This window comes from Callithrix jacchus, chromosome 15 (assembly GCF_049354715.1).
Source record: "Callithrix jacchus isolate 240 chromosome 15, calJac240_pri, whole genome shotgun sequence".
Taxonomy (NCBI): Eukaryota; Metazoa; Chordata; class Mammalia; order Primates; family Cebidae; genus Callithrix; species Callithrix jacchus.
This window is the reverse complement of record NC_133516.1, coordinates 96,122,674-96,148,037: the sequence shown is the minus strand read 5'-3', so window position 1 is coordinate 96,148,037 and position 25,364 is coordinate 96,122,674. Positions and strand designations below refer to the sequence as shown.

Below are 25,364 nucleotides of genomic sequence, written 5' to 3'. Positions count from 1 at the left end.
AAGCCTAGTATCCATCATTTATTTTCTATGATTCTCTCCCTCCTTCAACTCTCCACCCTATGATAGGCTCTAGTGTATGCTCTTCCCCTCTCTGTGTCTATGTGTTCTCATCACTTAGCTCCCACTTGAGCTTATTGAGAACATGTGGTACTGGTTTTCTGTTTCTGGGTTAGTTTGTTAAGGAGAATGACCTCCAGCTCTATCCATGTCCTTGGAAAGGACATAATCTCATTTTTTTAATGGATGCATAGTATTCCATGGTGTATATGTGCCACATTTTCTTTATCCAGTCTGTCACTGATGAGCATTTGGGTTGATTCCATATCTTTACCATTGTAAACAGTGCTGCAGTGAACATATGTGTTCCCGTGTCTTTATAATGGAACAATATCTATTCCTTTAGGTATATAACCAGTAATGGGATTGCTAGGTCAAATGGTATTTCTGACTTTAGGTCTCTGAGGAGTCATCACACTGTCTCCCACAATGGTTGAACTAATTTGTATTCCTGCCGACAGTATTTGTTCATTTTTCTCTACAATATTACTAGCATCTGTTATTTCTTAACTTTTTAATAATAGCCATGCTGACTGTTGTGACATCTCATAGTGGTTTTGGTTTGCATTTTTCTAATGATCAGTGATGTTAAGCTTCATTTTTCATATTCTTTTTGACCACATGAGTGTCTTCTTTTGAGATACATCTGTTCATGTGCTTTGCTAATGGATAGGAATAATCAATATCATGAAGATGGCCATACTGCCCACAGCAATTTATAGATTCAGTGTTATTCCCATTACACCACCACTGACATTCTTCACAGAACTAGAAAAACTATTTTAAAATTCATATGAAGTCAACAAAAGAGCCTGAATAGCCAAGGCAATCCTAAGCAAAGGAACAAAGCTAGAGGCATCATGCTACCCAACTTCAAACTATAGTCCAAGGCTACAGTAACCAAAACAGCATGGTAATGTGACAAGAGCAGACACATAGAGCAATGGAACAGAATAGAGAACCCAGAAATTAGACTGCACACCTACAACTATCTGACCTTCAACAGACCTGATGCAAGCTATAGGAAAAGGATTCCCTATTCAATAAACAGTTCTGGGATAACTAGCTAGCCATATGCAGAAAATTGAAACTGGACCCCTTCCTTACACCAAATACAAAAATTAACTCAAGATGGATTAGAGACTTGAATGTAAAACCCAAAACTATAAAAACCCTGGAAGACAACCTAGGTAATACCATTCAGGACATAAGCACAGGCAAAGATTTCATGGTGAAGATACCAAAAGCAATTGCAACAAAAGCAAAAATTGACAAATGGGATCTCATTAAACTAAAAAGCTTCTGCACAGCAAAAGAAACTATCAAGAGAGTAAACAGACAACCTACACAATGGGAGAAAATTTTCGAAAACTATGCATCTGATAAGGGCCTAACATCCAGCATCTATAAGGAACTTAAGCAAATTTATAAGAAAAGACAAACAACCACATTAAAAAATGGGTACAATTTTAACATTGGGTGTAAGTTTACACAAATACTTACTTGCCTCTCCTCCTAGTTAACAAAAAAAGGAGAAACACTTCTTATGTGAAATGTCTTAAAGTGGGAAGAGACATGAATGAAGTCTTGTCAGAGGTTACTGCAAGAGAAAGCAGAATGGGACAGTATCTACATTTTAGGAGTTAACGGAATCTAAAGTGGGACTCATTGTCCTAAACTAAATCCCAACAGCTTATCATTTTGCCGTTACAGATTCACTCCTTTGGTGTGAATGATTTTAAGACTTCAAAAGTGCAGCTGTTAAATTTCAAGTTATCTTCAAAAATATTAGCAATATCTGAGCAGCTGAATGGCGTTCAATCCATGCAAATGGGACATGAGATAGGTGCCAGAATGATGACGACTGGAGCTGTGCTGAAAGTTGAAAGTACAGAAGAACAAAAATCTGCTTTGTGATTTGTTAAGATGACTCCCCTCTCTTAACTGTGGTACTTCGGTCAGAGAGGATGATGAGCTGCACAGAACTGACCAACAGCGGTATCTGAACGATGCTATTATTATTGGGTTCTAAATGAGTTAAACAAATTAGTAAAGTGTTCTGAGAGCTCTCTACAATGTACGTAGCCCTTTCACAATAAAATTGTATTTAGTCTTTATTATTAGCCTGTATAACATGTTGCTTTCATTAACGACTACAGAAAAATCATTGATGTTGTACACACTTATGTACACATGAGCACGTATTACTTTTAAGAAACAGTGTACCTAGGCTCAGGGTCTGGGTTACAAACAGATAGAAGACACGTCTAAAGTTGCATTAAAGATGTCCATGCCAAATGTGCATTTTGTCTTGATTAGGCTACATGGCTTAAAATGTATGAATCATTTATGGCCACTTTGTCTATTTGTGAGTATGAGGTTTTTTACAATTTCTAATATTTAATGTGATCCGTCAGAGTGGCTTTTCTATTTAATGTAAGTCAATAAAAAAAATGAAAGCATGCCAATTTTATTGTTCAAAAAAGGAAATAACATGTATAAAATTTCTCTTTGGTGGTATACACTTCATGGTTCTGTCGAATTGTTACTTCCAAGGGTATATTCCTGAACAGACAAATAATCTTAATCTTACCTTAAATCTTCAGATTATGGGGTAGATCTGTTTTTCTATTTTTTTTTTGTTGGAGTATGAGGACAGAATGATATGTTCATCACTCTAACTAATGATTTTCAAATGAAAACATTATTATGTAATCAGCTCTACAGTATTTTTATTGTTTTTTTTTAATTTTTCATTTATATAAAATTTGTGTGGGTAAATAGCAGCTATATATTTATGGGGTGCCTGAGATGTTTTGATACAGGCATGCAATGTGAAATAAGCACATCATGGAGAAAGAGTTATCCATTCCCTTAAGCATTTATCCTCTGAGTTACAAATAGTCTAATTAGACTTTAAGTTATTTTAAATGAGCAGTTATTACTGATTATAGTCACCCTGTCTTGCTATCAAATAGTAGGTCTTATTCATTATTACTACTTAAAAATATGGAACTTGTTGCAAAAATAGAAAAGCTATATCATGTTTAGCTTCATATTTAATGAATCTCATTTATACAGAGATAAATTACATTGGGATTGTTCAAGAATATTTAGGATAAATGACTGCTGGTTTTTTTATTGTTGTTGATTGCAGTAAAGTTTATGAATTATGACAGAATGGGGAAGTTAATAAAGAAAAATAATGAGAACAATATAATATGACTTTTTCTTCTATATTGTTTTCTTAGAAAATAAAAACATTTTAAAATGTAATCTTATAGCACAGAATCCAAACTTGTTTAACGTTCAAGGAAATTTAGTTATCCCTTTCCATTTGCAGCATTATACAGTAAGTCTCCTAGTTTTGCTAATGTTATTTATCTGATGATGCTGTTTTAATAAGCATTCGTCCTTCACAGGATTTCCGGTATTACAAACCAAAGACTCTTGAATGGCCAGAACACACAATTCTCCTCAAAAGTTTATTTTAAAATTCTACTTTAAAGACTAAACTGTTGCTTCTCCATTGTCTTTCAAAGACATTTAAAGGATGCTAATAGTTGTGAACAAGTGGTAAAATAGGATGGGGGCAGGGACAAAAATAATCAATTAGTTGACCTTAAATTTTCATGAACTGGTGCTAAATATGCTCACCTGTTCCTTTGAATAAATGAAGACTTAGGAGAATGTGAGAGTAAAAAGTGTTGAATAAATTCCTTATTTTAAAAGTGGCTGTCAGTGGGAAAAGTATGCCCCTGTTTTTCATCAAAAAGCATTCACTTTAGTTTTTAGAGGACTATTGTAAGATTAATGGTGACAGACACTGCACTAGGAATTCCAGGAGAGGCTGTTTTGGGAAAACATCTCTGGTAAAATAATATGGTCTAATAATAAGCTGGTTGGAGATCATAACTACTAGACTGCTTTGTTCTCTTGTTTGTTCTTTTTTTTAAAATACTGAATGATATAATATGGCATATTGGTTTGGGAAGACAGGGGATGTGTTAGGTCATTCTTGTTTTGCTATAAAGAAATACCTGAGGCTGGGTAATTTATAAAGAAAAGAGTTTTAATTGGCTCATGGTTTTGCAGGCTGTACTAGCATGGTGCTGGCATCTGCTGAGCTTCTGGGGAGGCTTCAGGGAACTTTTACTCATGCCAGAAGGTGAAACAGGAGCAGGCATGTCACATGGCAAGAGCATGGGCAAGTGGCAGGGAGAAGTGCCACACACTTATAAACAATCCCATCTCCCATGAACTCACTCATCACTTAGGGGCTAGTGCCAAGCAATTTATGAGGGATCTGCTCCCATGATCCAACACCTCCCATCAGGCCCTGCCTCCAACACTGGAGATTACATTTCAATGGGAAATTTGGAGGGGACATCTAAACTATAACTGTGGATTTAAGAGTCTATGGCACTTAGACCACAAAATTGGAAGTAAATCACTCCTCAGCAATTGCATAGCATTTCACAGGTTTAAAGGAAATATTGGTTGGCTCTTTGTTTGTTATCTTCCTCCCTTATTCCTTCCTGTCTTCATGGTTAAGCACATTTATTGGCATAAAAGAGGTTTTTAATACCCATTTTTAGACTGCATTCTAGCCTGGGCAATAGAGCAAGATTCCCGTTCTCTCTCCCTCTTTCTCCTCCTCTTTCTTTCTCTCTTTTATTCTTTTTTTTTTTTCTTTCTTTGTCTCTCTTTTTCTTTCTTCTTTCTCTTAAAAAAAAGGAGTCTATGGCACTTAAACTTTAGAAGTCTACAGTTGGAGTCTACGTTCTGTATCTCACTAATATAACTTAGAACAATTCACTAAAGCTCTCTCAGCTTCTTTTTCATATTTTCTAAAATTTATACCTGTGCTACTTAGGGCAGTTAAAGTATGAGATATGACAGAATCCAGGCACCTTGGTACTGGGAATGTGTTTCAGCTATTTCTCACTACATAGCAACCATGACAACCTTTGTCTTACATCACACATTTATTTCTCTTGACTGTGTGGGTCAACAAGTGAGCTTTCTACTTGTCTAACCTGGATCAATCATGTTGCCTTTAGCTACCAAGTTCTTAAAACCTAATGTTGAAAGTCCTGCAGTGTTTCTTTTGCCATGTTTTACTGGGCAAAACAAGTCACAAGGCCAGCCGTTATTCAAGGGGAGAATAAATCAGTCTAACAACTTGTTGAAAAGAGTGGCAATGTCTCTGCAGAAGGTATGCAAGATGGAAGATGTTGTGATGGCCATATTGGAAGACAATTTACTAAAGAGGAAAGGTGCAAAGTTTGGGATTGGGCCTATCCTGTGATGAAAGCCAGTGGTTCACGTTGCAGTATTCAAAATCTGTCTTCAAACAGGGATTAATGAGATTTTTGTGAATACGAGCATGGACTCCAGAAGCAAAACAACTTTGGAGATAAAATCTAGCTTGCTATTTCCCAACCAATTGACTAATTGATTAAGTTATTCTATGCTTCAATTGCCTCATAAGTAAGATGAAGAAAATAACGTGTTTTATCTCATAAAGTTATCATTTTGAAAATTAAACAATTACTCTAAGTAAACAGCTTAGAACTGCACCTGGAAAATAGAAAACACTTCAAAAAAAATTTATTGTTCTTCTTATTACTACTATTACCATATATCCAGATGCATTCTGTTGGCAGAGCTAGGGTGAAGTTAGCAAGGAATTTTGGTTATAGCTGCAATTGGGAATTTAGGGAGGATGCATTGGTTTCAAGATACCAATCTATATTCTGCAAGGGTCTAGGTGGGAAACTTATCAAGTATACACGGATTGAAAAACAGCCACCTCTTGAAGGGTGGTATGACAGGAGGTAGCTGATGTATTAGTGTCTTGAGTATAAGGCAGGACTCTAATTTTGGGGCCAGGAAGTACAGAGCCAAGAAATAGGCAGAAGTAATAGAGGGAATCCAACCACACACACACATTTATAAAAGGGACTAACTCTTGGCTACACCCTTGTAGGGACAAAATTATCTTGGGTTTTCCTCAGACTAAATACTCTTTGTACAAATGCATCTTGGAACACCAGGAAACCCAGATATCATGACTGAATCACTGAACCTAATCAACTGGACTAAATTCCCCATAGCAAAATATTTATGCGTCCTACCACTGTTGACTGGCTTGGAAACTCAATTCAGCCTTGGTCTTCAACTGTGGCCCATGCATTCAGTCCTGGAAGTCAGGAGAAGAAGATAAATGCAGGGGCTGTAACACAGGCTAACTGCCCACCTCAACTGATGGCTAGGATGATCAAATTAAACAATATATACAAGTAAGCTTTACAAATTACTATCACCAAGTATGCCTTCTAAGGCAAATAATTTTTCCTTTTAAAAGAAACATACTTGCCATATTTTCAAACTAAACATTCAAGGAGAGAATCCATCATGTCGTGAGTGAAAGCCGAGATTCGTGTCAGGAAGTCTCAGGTAGGACAGTTTAAGCTGCAACAGTGTTTAAGGACAGAATTCAGAACTTAAGGTATCAAGGAAGAGGCAGAGAATATATTGGAACTAGATGATCAGAACCCTTGAATGTGTGGGTGGATACCTCACTCATGTGTGCCTTGGAAACATGACAGCAAATCCCATGATGAGGCTTATAATCCTTCTGTCCTAGAGTTAAACAGCTTTTCTGATGTGGATGGATGAGGGCTCACAGGTGTGTGCTGAGCTCCAGAATAAATTTTGCAGGTGCTGGTGATTGCAGTAAAGGTCTAAGTCCCTTTAGAGAGTCCTCACCATTTGAACAAATGAAGTGATTTTGAATGCTTCTGCTTGCTACAGGGAAATTTATAAAAAGATGGTATGATTTCATGCTCCTTTGGACAGCTTTTAAAAAGAGACCTGGGCCAAGAAAATTATTCCCCCAAAGCCTGATAAATTTGTATAATGGAAGCAAATTTATTCCATAATATAAGTAACATTAATTCTATTTTAAATTTATAACATGGGACAGTAGAGGCTTTTAATCACTCTGTGCTTTAACAATGGGGCTATTTTTGTAGTCAGTATTTGGCAAAGTTGACATAGGTGTAATTCTATGATAGGATGGTTTTCAAAATAACATTATATTTATCTTATCTATTGTTTTATATTGTATGAAGAATTAGTCAGGAATGGGGTGCCAAATTACTATCTTATTCTGTAATAAAATAAGAACTTATTTAGAAAGTAAATTTTATGTAATGGTAAGACTACCAAACAATTGATACTGTATTCAGAAGACTGAATAATTTTTGTCTTTATTTGCTCATCTCTGCTTCTCTTTACTTCAAGAACCAAGGGGATGTTTCTTTGGACTTAATCACTTCTAGCTAAAGTCAGGTGATATTCTAGCTGTGAATTGAGGTAAAAGGCTACCAATTACAAGATTATTATTTCCAAAAAGTTTCACTAATTCAGATAGAATCAGTTTTAGTTTTGATATTAGGCCACATGTTCAGACGGCTCTCTGTAATTTCAGTATTACAATGAAGTTAATTCAAAAGTAACTTTATTTTCATAGTTTTCCAAGTTCAGGTCATAGGTCCAGGAGAGTTAGAGGTTGAACTTCCGATGCAGATGTGAGTTAGAAGGTGAAACGGAGAAAGCACAGACTGATGGACGAGAAGCAGAAGTTAACAATTAATGAGGTGCCAAGAAGTGAAAAGGATGAGCGTTCAGTGGGATTCTGAGAGGAATCACTGAACTTTAACAAAATAAGGAAATGGCGTCTTGACAGAAAGGTTCATGGACCATTCTTTTGGGTTATACAAAAGAATAAGGCCACAAAATCTTCATTTTTCTAGAAAAATTCCTTATACAATTCCAGAGTTAAAAATTATAGTCTTTCCATCAATTATATTCCCATTATTGTAGTCTTCCCAATGTTATTGGCCCATTTGATAATGTCAAATGTGAGAATAAGTTTAAATTATAAGAAAAATTATTATTCACATTTGTGGGTTTCCTATGAAAAATTATAAACCACCTAATTTCTAAATTTCAAATCAGAACAGCCATAAAATTGTATGTCTTGTTCAACACATTGCAATCAACGACAAAAAATGTAAAAATGTAAATAAAGGCTTCTACTTTGATTTTTTGGAAGCAACTAAGTGGTTTATCAACTTTTATAAAACAAAACAAAAAAAAAACCCTGTCTACCCTCATTGTATACAATCAAAATAAAATGTAGTCTCTGCTTTATGTTTCTATACTATCAGAAAAAAGTCTCATGTTGAGATGAATGTTTTCTCTTTTCAGTCCTTATTTGTCTTATTGGGTAAACACATTGTCTTCTGCATTGTTCTCAGTGCCTTGTTAATCTAACTCATTAAATTCTAATATCACCATAAAATAGATACCTTGTTATTTACATTTTACAGCTTAAGAAACTGAGGCTGCCGGGTGCAATGGCTCACGCCTGTAATCCCAGCACTTTGGGAGGCTGAGGCAGGCAGACCATGAAGTCAGGAGATCGAGACTATCCTGGCCAACATGCTGAAACCCCATTTCTACTAAAATACAAAAAATTAGCCGGCATGGTGACATGAGCATGTAGTCCCAGCTACTTGGGAGGCTGAGGCAGGGGAATCGCTTGAACCTGCAAGGTGGAGGTTGCCATGAGCTGAGATCACTTTGTCCAAAAAAAAAAGAAACTGAGGCATAGAAATGTTAAGTAATTGCTTCATATCTAAGCAAGAATAGGAATTCTGGCAGTTTTGAGTCAGGGTCTGTGCTCTTAGCCAGTGATATTTTAAGCAGATGCTCATAAAGAGCATGCCCTACTAGAGAATATTACCGGAGTGTATTATTAATTAGGTAGGGCTCACGTATATTATAGGGAATCCCAATTGCTCTCTGCCATTTCTCACTTCTATCTGTATTTCCTATGGTTACCCTAAATTCAGAATTCCAGATTTGAACTTATCTTCCACCCAGATGTGTTCCTTCTATATAACCTGTGTTGGATGATAACTCACAGATCGTCTAGCATGTTATGTTAAAACCTAGGAGCCATTCCAGAAGTCCAAACTCAGTATCTATCTCTAAATAGTCATCAAACAACAATCTTCCTAATTTAGTCTCAAAACTATTTCTTGCTCTCCACCCCTTGCCACTTTTATTATCACTTGTCTGGACTTCATCACCTCATGATGAGGTTACTAAATTGCTACCTAAACAGTATTTTTGTTTTTAAATTTCTTGTATTCTAGCCAACCCCAATATTACTGGTAAAGTGATCTTTTAAAAACATTTATATGATCATGATTCTCTTCCACTTAAAGAAATTCGTTTTTTTCCCAATTTCTTACATTTAGAAATCCAAACTGCTAGGTATAAAATGAGTCTCTTTTTGGTCTGACCCCTTTCATATCTCTTGCTACTCCCCTATTCATACTTAACATGTCAGATAATGAAGCACTATGCTGCTGTTAGCATTCTGTCTTTGCACATGCTATTCCCTTTGCTAGAAATGCCCTATTCACCACATATCCTCCTGGCAAACTTAAATTAATGCCCAAGAATCATCCATCTGGATGTGTTCAACAAGCCTGCTGTAGTCCAGAAAAATTAGGTATGCACTGACACCATATCTGTATTCTGAATAGACTTCTGCTGTTGCAGTTACCACTCTGTTTTGTACTTATTTGTTTATATTCTGTGCTAGACTCTGAGCTCCTTAAGGGAACAGCAATTAACAGGAGGTTAATAAATGTTAGTGTAATAAATTAGTTATGACTTTCCATTCTAGCTCACTGCACTGTGAGAAATTCTGTGCAGTTAAAAGATAAAGAAATTTCAGAAACTGTACATTCTAACAGTGATGGCCAAAGAGAAAAGATGGTAAGATATAAAGACACAAACTATAAGGGAAGATACAGTTTTTCATTTAAAGCAGAGAAAACCCAGTTTTTATTTGAATTGTATCCATGTTCTAAACTGGTAAGATCTTACTATTAATATATTAACTTATAATTCACTACAGTTCTATCTGGTTTCTATCATGTCAAAAATTCCAGTACTGGCATTGATTGCCCTTCAAGTGTTATGTGACCTCCCCTGCATGGGGCTATTTAACACCCAGAAAAATTCCCGTTTTTTGGCAGATAGAACTAATTTTACACAGGCATCAGCTGAAAGAGTAACATTAAAGAAATGCAGGTTATCTTGGAGAAGGTTTTACATTTTCATTAAATATTATGTATTTTATGGTCGTATTGCTGTCATGTTTTCATAACCAAATCTTAGTAGTTAAGATCAGCACCTGTATGGTTTTGACTTTTTCGTGTACAATAAGATTATTGCAAATATGTAGGCAATTTGCAGATGAACCCACAGTGTATTACACAGGTGTTTAACTGTATTTCATAGATTTCAATATTGGATTTGACGTAATATTTTAATTTTCATATTGTACATCCTAATGCATTTAAAGAATTCAGTTATACCATATCTAAACTATGGGTTGCTCTAGCTTTAAATTTCAGAAGACTTGAGTCCATTAATGTTCAATTTAAGCAGTGAGGCTCTCTTGTAATTCCTATTTGATACTATTTGGCTGTGTTCCCACCCAAATCTCACCTTGAATTGTAATAATCCCTGCATGTCAGGGGCGGGGCCAGGTGCAGATCATTGAATCATGAGGGGCAGTTTCCATGATACTCTTCTCGTGGTAATGAATATGTCTTAGAAGGTCTGGTGGTTTTATAAATTGGAGTTCCCCTGCACAAGCTTTCTTGTCTTCTTATCTGTCATCATGTAAGTCATTCCTTTGGTCTTCCCTCATCTTCCATCATGATTGTGAGGCCTCCCCAGCCATGTGGAACTGTGAGTCAATTGAACCTCTTTCCTCTATAAATTATCCAGTTTCAGGTATGTCTTTTTTTTTTTTTTTAGAGATGGAATATCGCTCTGTAGCCCAGGCAAGAGTGCAATGGTGTGATCTTGGTTCACTGCAATCTACGCCTCCCAGGTTCAAGTGATTCTCCTGCCTCAGCCTCCCAAGTAGCTGGGATCACAGGTGGATTACACACCTGGCTATCAGGTAAGTCTTTATTAGCAGTGTGAGAACAGACTAATACACTATCAATAGATGTTTCAAGATAATTTTGATCTTGAGAGAGATGATTTACAGTACTCCGAGGAAGAAACTTCTGAGTAGCAAAGCACTCAAAATGTGGCCTGGGTACCCCTAAAGGGTACAGCAATATGCATTTCTCAAAGAGAGGGCCTGAAATTAGAAAGGGAAGCAGAGCATAAAAGTTTAGAAAATTTGCAGCCTGACCATATGGTAGAAGAAAAAAATACATTTTCTGGGGAGAAGTTCAAGCCGGCTACAGAAAGTTGCATAAGTAAAGAGAAGCCAAATGTTAATAGCCAAGACAATTAGGAAAATGTCTCCAGGGCACATCAGAGACCGTCCTGACATCTCCCCCACTATCACAGGTCTGGAAGCCTAGGATGGAAAAATGGTTTCATAGGGCAGGCCCAAGGCCCCACTTCCCTATGCAGCCTTGGGTGATGGTTCCCTGTGTCCCAGACACTTCAGCTCTAGCCATTTAGCTCCAGCTAAAAGGGACCAAGGTACAGCTTGCGCCATTGCTTTAAAGGGTACAAGCCCCCACCAAGCCTTGGCAGCTTCCATGTGGTGTTGGGCCTGTGGGTGCACAGAAGACAAGACTTGAGGTTTGGGAACTTCCACCTAGATTTTAAAGTATGTGTGGAAATGCCTGAACATCCAGGCAGAATTCTGCCTCAGGGGTGGAGCCCTCATGGAGAACCTCTACTATGGCAGTACGGAGGAGAAATATGGGGTTGGAACCCCCCCACAGAGTCCCCACTGGCGCACTGCCTAGTGGAGCTGTGAGAAGAGGGCCATCATCCTCCAGATTCCAGAATGGTAGATGCACTGACAGCTTGCACTGTGCACCTGGAAAAGCCATAGGCATTCAACACCAACCTGTGATAGCAGCTGCAGGGGCTGTACCCTGCAGAGCCACAGGAGCTGAGCTGCCCAAGGCCTTGGGATTCCACTTCTTGCAATGGCATGCCCTGGATATAAGACATGGAGTCAAAGAAGAGTATTTTGGAGCTTTAAGATTTAATGACTGCCCTGCTAGGTTTTGGACTTGAATGGAGGCCTGTAGCCTCTTGATTTTGGCCAATTTCTTTCTTTTGGAATGGGAGCATTTACCCAATGCCTGTACCCTCATTATATCTTGGAAGTAACTATTTTTTTTTTTTTGAGACGGAGTTTTAATCTTGTTACCCAGGCTGGAGTGCAATGGCGTGATCTCGGCTCACTGCAACCTCCGCCTCCTGGGTTCAGGCAATTCTCCTGCCTCAGCCTCCTGAGTAGCTGGGATTACAGGCATGTGCCACCATGCTCAGCTAATCTTTTGTATCTTTAGTAGAGACGGGGTTTCACCATTTTGACCAGGATGGTCTTGATCTCTTGACCTCGTGATCCACCCGCCTTGGCCTCCCAAAGTTCAGGGATTACAGGTGGAAGTAAGCAATTTTAAAAAAATTTTACAGCATTATAGGTGGAAAGAATTTGCCATCTCAGATGAGACTTGGACTTGGACTTTTGAGTTAATGCTGGAATGAGTTAAGCTTTATGAGACTGTTAGGAAGGCATTATTGGTTTTGAAATGTGAGTAGTACATGAGATTTGGGAGTGTCCAGAATTTGAATAGTATGGTCTTACTCTTTGTCCCCATGCAAATCTCACCTTGGATTATACTCCCCACATGTCAAGGAACAGGCCTGGTGGGAGGTGATTAAATAATGGTGGTGGTTATTATCTCATGAAAGTAAGTTAGTTCTCATGAAATTTGGTTGTTTCAAACTGTGTAGCACTTTCTGCTTTGCTCTCTTTCTCTCCTACCACCATGTAAGATGTGCCCTGATTCCCCTTCACCTTCAATTGTATGTTTCCTGAGGATTACACAGCCATGCAGAACTGTAAGTAAATTGAACCTCTTCTGTATAAATTACTCAGCCTTAGGTAGTTCTTTATAGCAGGGTGAAAATGAACTAATACAGAGTTGCATGCCAGAAAAGCCTAGTTTGTCTTGAAGGAACTTTGAATAAAAGTATGTATATTAAAGATAATTCTGGTACAGGCTCAGAAAAAAAACAGGAGATCTATAGTGAAAACCTCTACTGTCTTAGAAAATACATGGATTTTTATGAACAAAATATTGACAAAAATATGGACATCAAAGTCATTTTGGTGAGGTCTTAGAGGGAAATGAGGAACATACTACTGGCAACTGGAGGAAAGGCGATTCTTGTTAAAAAACTGTCAAAGATCTTGATTGAATTGTGTTCTAGTGTGTTTTGGAAAGTACAAGTCGTGAACACTGTAACTGAGTTTTTAACTGAAGAGATTTCCAAGCAAAGGGTTGAAAGAGCAGCATGGTTTCTCCTTACTTCAGATAGTAAAATGTAAGAGGAGCAAAGTAAATTGAAGGAGAAAAGATAAATCATTAAGCAAAATGGAAACAGAATTCAAAGATTTGGAAAAATTCTCAGCCTATCTGTATTGCAAAAAATGAGGAAGCGTATTCCAATGAAAACACTAAAAGTGTGACTGAGCAGTAATTCTATAATGAGATCATGAGAGTGACTTATTAGTTTAATCATCCATCTCAGGAAAAGCCAGGAATAGAGATGAGATTACATAATCAGAAACACTACCAGTTTGAACTAAAGGGCACAGAGAATATAAGAAAAAAAAAAACCTATCTTACTTCTTGTATTCTACAGGGGGAGAAAATAGAGTTAATGGACTGCACACATGCTTTATCTTTCCAAAATAATTAATGAATAATCCTGAAAGTGATTCAGAGATCATCAGGGGTACCACTCCCACTATAAACTCTGGATATAAGCCTTCTTTCTTCTCTGTTTCCCTGGATCGTCCTCCTCATTTTCAGCAGGCTGAGTAACCAATAAAGAGGGCCATGTGGTTGGGGCTGTCTAGGGAAACACTGGGCCTGGGCTACCACTCTGAGCTGAAGGGCTGGAGCCCCCAGGCAGATTTATGGATATAACACTACTACCAAAAGGGCCTAAATAATATTTTGGAAGCACATACTTGTCTGGTTTCACAGGTTTATAGCTGGGGAGAAATTTTACCTCTGGATGAGTTATGTCTTTAAGTCTCACCCATATCTAATTTAAATGATGTCTAGATAAGACTGGACATGAGACTTTGGAGCCAATGCTGGAATGAATTAAGACTCCTGTTGCTGTCAGAATGGAGTAAAAGCAGAGACAGAATGTTATGCACTGAATGTTTATGTCATCCCAAAACATCCGTTGAATATCTAACTCTCAGTGTGACTGTCTTTGCAGATGAGTCCTATGAAGTAGTAATTAAGGTTCACTAAGATCATCAGAGAGTATTCCTGATACAATAGCATTTGTTTCCTTAGGAGAAGAGATATTGGGTAACTTCCCTCACCTTGATTTGCATACACTAAAGAAAGGCCATGTAAGGACATAGTCAGACAGTGGCTCTTTGCAAGCCAGGAAAAGAGCCCTTACCAGAAACTGACTGTGCCAGAAGATTGACATTAAATTTCTAGCCTCCAAAACTGTGAGAAAATATATGTCCATAGTTTAATCTACATTGCTTATGGTATTTTCTATGACAGTCTGAACTGCCTAATACAATTGCTATAAATTTTTGTGTACAGGTTTCTCTGTACATATACATCTTCATTTTCTTTTGGATAAGCATCTGGTAGTGAGTTGCTGGGTTGCCTTGTAAATATATGTTTAGCTTTATAAGAAATTGCCAAATAGTTTTCCAAAGGGATTATACAATTTTACATTCCAGCAATGTATGAGAGTCCAAATTACTGCATATTTTCATCAATACTTTATATTCTCAGGTTTCAGGTTTTATTCATTCCTGATATCTTATGGTGGTTACAATTTATTTGAATTTCCCTGATAAGTAGTTATGTTGAAAATCTTTTGGTGATAATTTGTGTATGTGCTTTGGTCAAATATGTAAATTTTTGTACAATTTTTATATCCTAAACACTGGTACTTTATCAAATATACATTTAGCAAATATTTTCTCATGATCTGTGGCTTCAGTTTTTTTTAATGCCTAATAGTGTCTTTTAAGAAACAACTGTTTTTTGGCTAGCACTGTGGCTCATGCCTGTAATACCACCACTTTGCAGGTGGCAGGGGGGTCTAGGTGGAAAGATCGCTTGAGTCCAAGATTTTGAGATCAGCCGGGGCAACATAGTGGGACCCCATCCCTACAAAAAAATAAACAAAATTAGCTGGGCCTGGCTGAGATGGGAGGATCACTTAAGCCAGGGAAACTGAGACTGCCCTCCAGTCTGGGTGACAGATTGAGACCTAATCCCAATTAATTAATTAAGGATAAAAGTAAAAATTTAAACATCATTGGTTTTAATTCTGATGAAGTTCAGCGTTTCAAATCTTTCTTATGTTGATTTTATTTTAGGGCCATACCTAAAAATCTTTATTATTCTATGTTTTTGGAGAAATTATTAATGTTGAATTTCACATTTAGATCAATGATATACTTGTGTATTTCATATATGTTGCAGGATAGAAAACAAAGGTTAGCTTATTTGCTTGTGGAGGTCCATAATTTCTGGCACTTTTGCCCAAATTATCTTTTATTTAATTGAACTACCTTTACCCCTTTATTGAAATAAATTTTCCTGTACATGTGGCTGTATTTTCTGAATCTCTATTTTGTTTCAGTGACCTTCATATCTATCCATTTGTCAATACCACACTTAATGGTTACTTGGCTTCTTCTCTGGTTACTTTTTTTTTTTTTTCCTGACACAAGATTTCACCCCATTTTCCAGGCCAGAATGCAGGTGGTATGATCATAGTCATTGTAGTCTCAAGCTCCTGGGCTCAAGCAATTCTCCAGCCTCAGCTTCCTGAGTAGCCAGGACTACCGGCATGTAATTTAAATCAAAAATTTAAATTAAATTTTAAATTTTGTTTAAAGATGAAGTCAGGCTATATTGCTTAGGTAGATCTCAAACTCCTGGCCTCAGGTGGTCCTCTGCATCAGCCTCTGGCCTTGATTACTTTAACTTCACAATGTGTTTTGAGTCAGAAAGTACAGACCTTTAAGTTAAAGTTTTCAAAATTGTTTTGTTTATGGTACACTCTTTGCATTTCCATATAAATTTGAGAATCTGCTTGTTAATTAAATGAAAGAAAGTAAAAGAAGCTTGCTTTGGTTTCTACTGGAATTATATTCACTTTCTAAATCCATTTTGGAACAAATGGCATGTTAACAATATTGAGTTATATCTATTTACATGGTATATCTCTTCATTTATTTAAATGTTTTTGATTGATCTCATCAACTTTTTTATATTTCGGCATAAAAATCTTGCAAATAATTGGGTAGCTCTATTTCTAAACATTTCATAGTTTTGCTTGTGTTATTTTAAATGGTACTTCATAGAATTAGTTTAATTTTTATTTGTTCATTGCTAGTTTAAAAATACAATTGACTTTCATTGAGAAGTTTTCTATCCTATAACTTTGCTACACTCATTTATTAGTTCTAGTAATATTCTTCATAGAATCTTTGCAATATTCTTTGTAGACAATCTTATTTTTCTTTTCTTTTTTTTTTTCTAAGACAGAGTCCCGCTCTGTCACCAGGCTGGAGTGCAGTGGTGTGATCTCAGCTCAGTGCAACCTTGGCCTCCTGGGTGCAAGTGATTCTCCTGCCTTAGCCACCCAAACAGCTGGGACTACAGGTGTGTGCCTCCATACCCAGCTAATTTTTTGTACTTTTAGTAGAGACATCTCTGGATCCTGTGATCCCACCTCGGCCTCCCAAAGTGCTGGGATTATAGGTATGAGCCACCAAGCTTATTTTTGCTTTTTTTGCAATCTCTGTGAATTTTATTTATTTTTCTTACCTTGTTGTTCTGGCTAGAATTTGCAATGAGATAGCGAGTGTCCCCAGTCCTATGGGAAACATGACAGTATTTCTACTTTAAGTGTTTGGGCCTGGAGTTTTAATCCTGGGAAGGCTTTTCAATACAAATTTAATTGTTTTAATTGGTATAAGATTATTCGCAATTTCTTTTTTTCTTTTTTTTTTTTTGAGACGGAGTTTCACTCTTGTTATCCAGGCTGGAGTGCAATGGCACTATCTCGGCTCACAGCAACCTCCACCTCCTGGGTTCAGGCAATTCTCCTGCCTCAGCCTCCTGAGTAGCTGGGATTACAGGCATGCGCCACCATGCCCAGCTATTTTTTTGTATTTTTAGTAGAGATGGAGTTTCACCATGTTGACCAGGATGGTCTGGATCTCTTGACCTCGTGATCCACCCACCTCGGCCTCCCAAAGTGCTGGGATTACAGGCTTGAGCCACCGCGCCTGGCCCACAATTTCTATTACGTCTTGATGCAGCTTGGCATAACATTTTGTCTTTAAAGAGGTTATTTTCATTTCTACTGATTTTTGTATGTTGATTTTATATCCTTTGACTTTACTGAATTTGTTTATCAGTTCTAATTGTGTTTTGATAAAGTCTTTAGGTTCTTCCAAATATAAGATTGTGTCCTCTGCAAATAAGAATAATTTGACTTCTTACTTTCCAAGCTGGATGCCCTTTATTTCTTTCTCCTATTTTGTTCTAGCTAAGATTTCCATTACTATGTTGAGTAACAGTAGGGAAAGTGGGTATCCTTGTTGCATTCAAGATCTAAAAGGAAAGAGTTTTAATTTTCTCCCATTCACTGTGATACTAGCTGTGGGTCTGTTATATATGGCTTCTATTATGTTGAGGTAAGTTCCTTCTATACCCAGTTTTTTGAAGGTTTTTATTATGAAGGGCTGTTAAACTTTATTAATTACCTTTTCAGCATCAATTAAAATGATCATGTGGTTTTTGCCTTTCATTCTGTTGATATGATGGATCACACTGATTGATTTGCATATGTTGAACCATCCTTGCATCCTTGGGAGAAATCCCACTTGGTCATGATGAATGATCTTCTTTAATGTATTGTTGAATTTGGTTTGTTAGTATTTTGTTGAGGATTTTTGCATCAATGCTCATTAGAGATATTGGTCTGTAGTTTTCTTTTTTGTTGTGTCTTTATCTAGTTTTGGTATGAGGGTAATACTAGCTTTGTAGAATAAGTTTGGAAATATTCACCCTTTATCTACTTTTCAGAACAGTTTGAGTAGCATTGGTATTAATTCTTCAAATGTTTCACAGAATTCAGCAGTGAAGCTGTCAGGTCTCAGGTGTTTCTTTACTAGAAGACCTTATTATGAATTTGATCTTGTTACTTGTTATTGTTCTGTTCAGATTTTGGAGATCTTTGTGGTTCAATCTTGGTAGATTGTGTTTGTTTAGAAATGTATCCATTTCCTCTAGATTTTCCAGTTTATTAACATGTAGTTTCTCATAGTAGCCACTAATGATTCTTTTGATTCCTGCAGTATCTAATGTAACGTCTTCTTTTATCTTTATAATGTTGCTTGATTCTTCTAAATTATTTCAATTTTTTTGTTAAATATGTCTGACATAATTCTGGATTCCTTCTCTGTGTTATCTTTGAATTTATTTGAGTTTCCCCAAACCAGCTATTTTGAATTTTGTGTCTGAAAGGTCATATATCCTCATTTATCCAGGATTGATCCCTAGTGCCTTACTCAGTTTGTTTTGTGAGGACATGTTTTTGGGATGCTGTTAATGGTTGTAGGTGTTCTTCAGTGTCTGGGCATTGAAGATTTAGGTGATTATTGCAGTTTTCACGGTATGGGCTTGTTTGTGCTTGTCTTTCTTGGGAAGGATTTCCAGGTATTTAAAGGGACTTGGATTCCAAGTCCAAACTGCTGTGGTTTTGCAACCTAAGAGCTACCATCTTGGTGGTTTTGGATGAGATCTTGAGGAACTGTCTGGATTACCAGGCAGAGACTCTTGTTCTTCTCCCCGACTTTCTCCCAATCATACAGAGTCTCTTCGTGCCGAGCCACCTGAAACTGAGAGGGTGGTAATGCAAGCACTCCTGTGGCCACCACCACTAGGGCAATGCTGGATCAAATCTGAAGCCAGCGCATCACTGGTCCCTGCCCAAGGTTCTTTGCTTCACGGTGCTGAGTTTCCCCCAGGACCTGGACATATACAAAGATGATCTCTAGGAACCAGGAATTGGAGTAAAAAAATCTTAGCATTTTACCTGATGTTCTATTCTATCACGGCTAAGCTGGCATTCAAACAAAATACTAAGTCCTTTCCACTCTTCCTTCCTCTTTCCACAGGCAGAGGAGCTCGTCCCTGTGGATATCTCCACCACCAGTCCACAGGATTCTGACAGGTGACTGCCACTGATCACTTAGAGTACAAGGGCTCCTCTATCAGCTTGTGGTGAATGTTGCCAGGCCTGGGACTCACCCTTCAAGGCTCTGGGCTCCCCTCTAGCTCAGACCAGGTCCTGAAATGCTGTCCAAGAGCCTAGGTCTGGACATAGGGACCCCAAAATCCTGCTTGTTGCTTTACCCACCTGTGGCCAATCTGTTATATAGGGTGCAAGACAAATTACCCTTCTCTTTTACTTCTGCTGCTCTTAAACATGAGGAGTCTATCACGATAGGCACCACAGCTGAGAATGTGCTGGGCGTACTCTGAAGCTATACATCTCAGCCCACAGCCACAGAGTACCTCCTGGGTATCACTGGTGGTTTTTAGGGATAAAGGGCTCTTTAGTTAGCAGGTGATTAATCCTGCTAGAACTGAGGTTTTCTCCTTAAGGCAGCAGGTTCCTTTTCTGCCCACAATGTGTCTAGAAATATTGCCAGGAGCTACTGCGTGGAGTGGGAGCCTTGTAACTGCCCAGTGCCTTATCCTACTGTGGCTGAACTGTACCCATGATGCAAGAAAAAAATCTTCTTTACTCTTTGCTCTCCTCTCTGAGCAGAAGGAAGGACTCACTTGTGTAGCCAGGAGCTGTACTGCCTGAGGTTGGGTTAGGGATCTCATAAGCCCTCCCTTTGCTATGCCAGTTGGTATCTCCCTAGGTCATGTGCCATCCTAGTTCACTGACTGTAAGCCCAACCTAGCACTAGGAGTTGCTTAGGAATTGCAATCCTTTTTCCTAGACTCCCTTCAGGTTCGCCTAGGACTCCAGAGCACTTCAGCCTGTGGCCTGCAAAGAAATTCAAGTTTCAACTACTGGGATGGGCAATTTTCCTCTGTCTAGGGCTGCTCAAAATACTCTCTCAGTTCATTGGTGTTGTCTTCTCCCAGAACAGCTTTATTCTCTGCTGTGACAGGGCAGTACTAAGTTCCATGTAAAGTCAAGTTGCTGTGCTCTCCCCCTCTGCAAAATGCACAGATTCTTTCTCTGCACCCTGCACAGATGCTGCTGGGGGACGGGGGGGGTGACTTCTGCAATTCAAGATTCTCTCCTGCCCTCCTCAATGCTTCTTTCCGCCACATGAAGTTAAAACCAGGTACTATGATTGCTCATCTGATTTTTGTTTCTTGTGATGGTGCCTTTCTGTGTGAAAATTGTTAAAATTTGCTTTTCCAGGTTTTGAGACAAGCAGCATAGGCTTCTGTTCTGCCGTCTTGCTCCACCCTGCCAAGATATTATTTCAGAAGAGTCAAAGACTAAAAGGCGGGCCACGCGCGGTGGCTCAAGCCTATAATCCCAGCACTTTGGGAGGCCGAGGCGGGTGGATCACGAGGTCAAGAGATCGAGACCATCCTGGTCAACATGGTGAGACACCGTCTCTACTAAAAATACAAAAAATTAGCTGGGCACTTTACGAAAGAAGACATATATGAGGCCAACAATCATATGAAAAAATGCTCATCATCACTGGTCATCAGAGAGATGCAAATCAAAACCATATTGAGATACCATCTCACGCCAGTTAGAATGGTGATCATTAAAAAATCTGGAGACAACAGATGCTGGAGAGGATGTGGAGAAAAAGGAACACTTTTACACTGTTGGTGGGAGTGGAAATTAGTTCAACCATTGTGGAAGACAGTGTGGCGATTCCTCAAGGTCTTAGAAATAGAAATTCCATTTGACCCAGCAATCCCATTACTGGGTATATATCCAAAGGACTATAAATCGTTCTACTATAAGGACACATGCACACGAATGTTCATTGCAGCACTGTTTACAATAGCAAAGACCTGGAATCAACCCAAATGCCCATTGATGATAGACTGGATTGGGAAAATGTGGCACATATACACCATGGAATATTATGCAGCAATCAGAAATGATGAGTTCGTGTCATTTGTAGGGACATGGATGAATCTGGAGAACATCATCCTCAGCAAACTGACACAAAAACAGAAAATGAAACACCACATATTCTCACTCATAGGCGGGTGATGAAAAATGAGAACACATGGACACAGGGAGGGGAGTACTAAACACTGGGGTCTATTGGGGGGAAAAGGGGAGGGCCAGTGGGAGGGGGAGGTGGGGAGGGATAGCCTGGGGAGAAATGCCAAATGTGGGTGAAGGGGAGAAAGGAAGCAAAACACACTGCCATGTGTGTACCTACGCAACTGTCTTGCATGTTCTGCTCATGTACCCCAAAACCTAAAATGCAATAAAAAATTAAAAAAAAAATTAGCTGGGCATGGTGGCTCGTGCCTGTAATCCCAGCTACTCAGGAGGCTGAGGCGGGAGAACTGCTTGAACCCAGGAGGCGGGGGTTGCGGTGAGCCTAGATCGCGCCATTGCACTCCAGCCTGGGTAACAAGAGCGAAACTCCATCTCAAAAAAATAAATAAATAAATAAATAAATAAAATAAAAAAAAAATACTAAAAGGCTGTCAATGCTTTTTATGCCTTAAAAAGTTGTCCCTCTTCTTCAAGTTGTTAGTGTTAGTTATAGATTTGAGTCCATCTGTTTGGGAGTTGAGTTGAATGTGGGTTTTATTATTACTATTACTATTTTCACTTGCTTCAGGTTTCTTTGTGTTGCTTTTGAGTTGTTTACAGAGTTTGAGTTGAATTTCTGGATTTGTCAGCATTCTAGCTCCTCTTCTCTTGATTGTTTGTTTTACTGGAAGTTTCCTTTCCCTCAGCTATCAAAGAGAGACTACCCTTTGAGGTCAGTAGAGGATCTTAGGTCCAAGGTGGTTCCCTTCTTGAAGCAGAATTTGTTCTTCTATTATTTCCTTCACCACAGGATCTCCTCCTGTGTACTGGGTATGACAGACTTTGCTGCTGTTATATTAGCAGACTTAGGCTTTCGTTTCATAGGAGGTAAAGGTCCAGAGACATGTGTAACATTTAATTACTGTTTCTTTCCAGATTTCAAATATCAGCTCCCAAATGTATGACTCTACACTCATGTCCTGCTTCCAATCTTTCCTATATCAAACAGCACACTTATGAGAAAGATTTTGCAAATGTGTGGAGACTACCTTTATAGCTAGCAATCAGTTAATTCAAAGAAACTTGTCTACACTTGAACTTTGGAAGTTTAATAAAATTTTAGCTATTTTTTCTTATCTTCAAGGTGTTTGTACATCTTGTCTCTCCATGGAGAAGTTTGTCTTTTTTTTTGGCATTTACTTAGTTACTTTGGTTCTCTTTTTATACCTATAGGCTCTCTCATAGAAGTAAAAAAATTGTGTTTTTGTGTTTTTTCTACTCTGTTTTTATTGTTGGGATGGGAGCAATACTCTATACAGCTTTTCATATCCAAGCAAATCGAGTTTTATATTTATTTTTCTTGACTTGTTGTTAGTGAATGCAGATTCATTGACCAAAGCTTAATCACATAGAAAATTTATGAAAATACTAAAGTTATAGAATTCATTTGCTCAACTATTTTCTAAGATGATATAATAAAAATTTTCATTTAAAGAGAGCCTTCCATAAACAGATAGAAAATCCATTGATAATAATGACCACTTAATTAGATAAATGTTATAAGCCCTGTGTTATGATTGCATTGCAGGAGAGATGCAATTATTTTCCTACAGCTGATCAATGTTAACTTTCAGATCAAATATGATGACACATTTAGAATTTTAACTTATATCTTTATAACTTGTATGTTTGTGCTTTATTTTCTGCCATTCTATATTTGGGGTATAAATAAGTAGTTATTTCCATTGAAGAACAAGGAGAAAAAGCCATACATAAAAACAAATCACAAACAGTACACCAAAAATATTATGACAGATATAAACAAAGTGCTGTAAAAATATAAATTAGAGAGCTGTTAATAATTTTACCTGGAACAGATGTGAACAGATTTGTAGTAGAGGTAATATTTGACTTGTATTTTGAAGGACAAATGAGCTTTGCAGAAATAGAATGTGCTGACCTGTTTTTGTTTGTGTCAAAATGTATACATATACATGGTAAGTGGTATATCCAAGGGGAAGCAAAAATTTCAGTATGCAAGGATATAGTGTGTATAATATAATTTATTGGGTATGAGAATGCAGAGGAAAAATGAAATTAGATGAAAAGATCTTTGATGATAAGCTAAGCTATAATACAAATAATGTTACAATACTTTAATCAAGAGGGTGGCAAAATCAATTTTTTGTGCAGCAATATATTTATGAGGATAGTAGAAATACTGGGGTTAGCAGTCATGTTCATTGGAAAGAAGATGGACAATTATTCACCCTTAGAATGTTCCAGGCGAGTTCTAAGCTAAAGGAGAATTGAAGGAATTGAAGAAAGAGGTATCGTTTCCCAGATTTTCCTCAGATAAAGTTTTAGAAGAACTATTGAATAATTAGCCTAGCAATAATAAAGTGGGAACTATTAAAATTTGGGGTCATTTCTAATTTAGGAGGTAGGATGAGAGTATTGCCTGAAACGGCAGATTTAACCTTCAGTGGTACCAAAATAACATTAATTTATAGATGGTATGATCGGTTAATAAAAGACAATAGAGACCACATTATTCTGGACATGTTCTTAGAATAGGTTTAACATATATTTAATGGTCACCTTTTGGGTACAGGCAAACAGTGAAAACATATTTGAGAAACAAACAAATCTGCCTCTCCTCTCCACAATTGTACCCTCCAAGCATAAAATTCAGGTGGAAAGATAAGACAAAAATATGTGATCAAAAGCAGCACTGAAAAAAACAATAGAAAAGATTTTCCAAAGCAGCGCATGATGAATTGCTTAATGATTTATAAGGTTTAAGAAGAAGGAGGTTAATTAGAGGTGGCCAGGAAGGAAAGTAATAGAAGTTACAGTAAGTTTATAGTATGTCAGCATTCCTCAGGGAATAAGCAAAGGGAGTCACTGACTATTGGGTTTTTGGAAGTATGGGGTGTGTGTGTGTGTGTGTGTGTGTGTGTGTGTGTGTGTTTGTGTGTGGTGGGGGTGTAAGGAAGATTTAGTTTTTAAAGGCAAAATCTTGAAAACTGCTATTTTGAGGTTTGCTTCGAGTTCTTGTGATTAGGGGTAGAAATTGGACTTGGTGTTTGTTTACATTGGCTGGGAAGCTGACTGCTGATTTGCACTTTCTGTCACGCATGTATAAAGCAAATATCTACCCTCCCTTTATAGAATAACCCTGAAAAAGAGAGGTAATTAAAATGCAGCTGCTTCCAAGCAAGATGTCTTCTGTTTAATGATAGAAGTTAGGTTTATCTTATGCAAATATGCATCCCTACTGAGATAGAAAAACTAATTTTTTTCTTGAATTTGGGTTTATGTTATCCCATGAGTGAAAACAATTATTTGGTCTTGAGAGATGTCGTTCTTTACATTCATACATTTACTTTCATTTGTTGGAAGAACAACTCAACTCAAGAAGAATGTATAAGACTGATAGTGCCTTCATCCTATTTTAGAAGAATGCTTGTCAGTCTGGATTGAGGCCATCATGCGGCAACTGGTGCTGCTTCATTGGTGTGCTATGTGCAGTGCCATTTAATGTTTTAAAAGTCAAGTACAGAAAAGAGTGTCAAGTAGTTTGATTGTCTTGATTCCCAGATACTCTTTTTTAGGTAGAGATGGGAATTTTTCCAGAAAGTGTTTTAAAAGCATGTATCCTGAGAAGTTATATTATGGAATAAGAAATGGTGAAGTGTTGGGTTGGAGCAGAAGGAATTTACTTATTTCCCTCTAAGGTGGAACTCGAGTTCTGGTGTGACGCTAAAGTGGGAGATAACATTGGTGGAAACTGAGATGACTTTCCTCCTTTGAGTGCACTGACAGCTGGACAGGGACGTGAGCCATTCTCTCTACTGTATTTTTCCTGTCCTCTC

At 37.7% G+C, this 25,364-nt stretch overlaps 1 long non-coding RNA gene across 7 annotated transcripts in view; it reads left to right on the top strand.

Annotated features, from left to right (window-relative positions):
• The window catches only part of LOC108588360 (uncharacterized), a 300,827-nt gene extending 278,094 nt beyond the window's left edge, over positions 1-22,733 (top strand). For 3 of the 7 annotated variants that reach the window (XR_013527711.1, XR_013527708.1, XR_013527705.1), the window contains 5 exons: positions 10,975-11,122; positions 12,979-13,044; positions 16,751-16,871; positions 19,397-19,452; positions 20,668-22,733. This is a non-coding gene — a long non-coding RNA (uncharacterized LOC108588360). The remainder of the gene's footprint in view (positions 1-10,974; positions 11,123-12,978; positions 13,045-16,750; positions 16,872-19,396; positions 19,453-20,667) is intronic. The other 4 variants (XR_013527706.1, XR_013527709.1, XR_013527707.1 and 1 more) reach the window with 4 other exon arrangements.
• Positions 22,734-25,364: the final 2,631 nt, after the last annotated feature.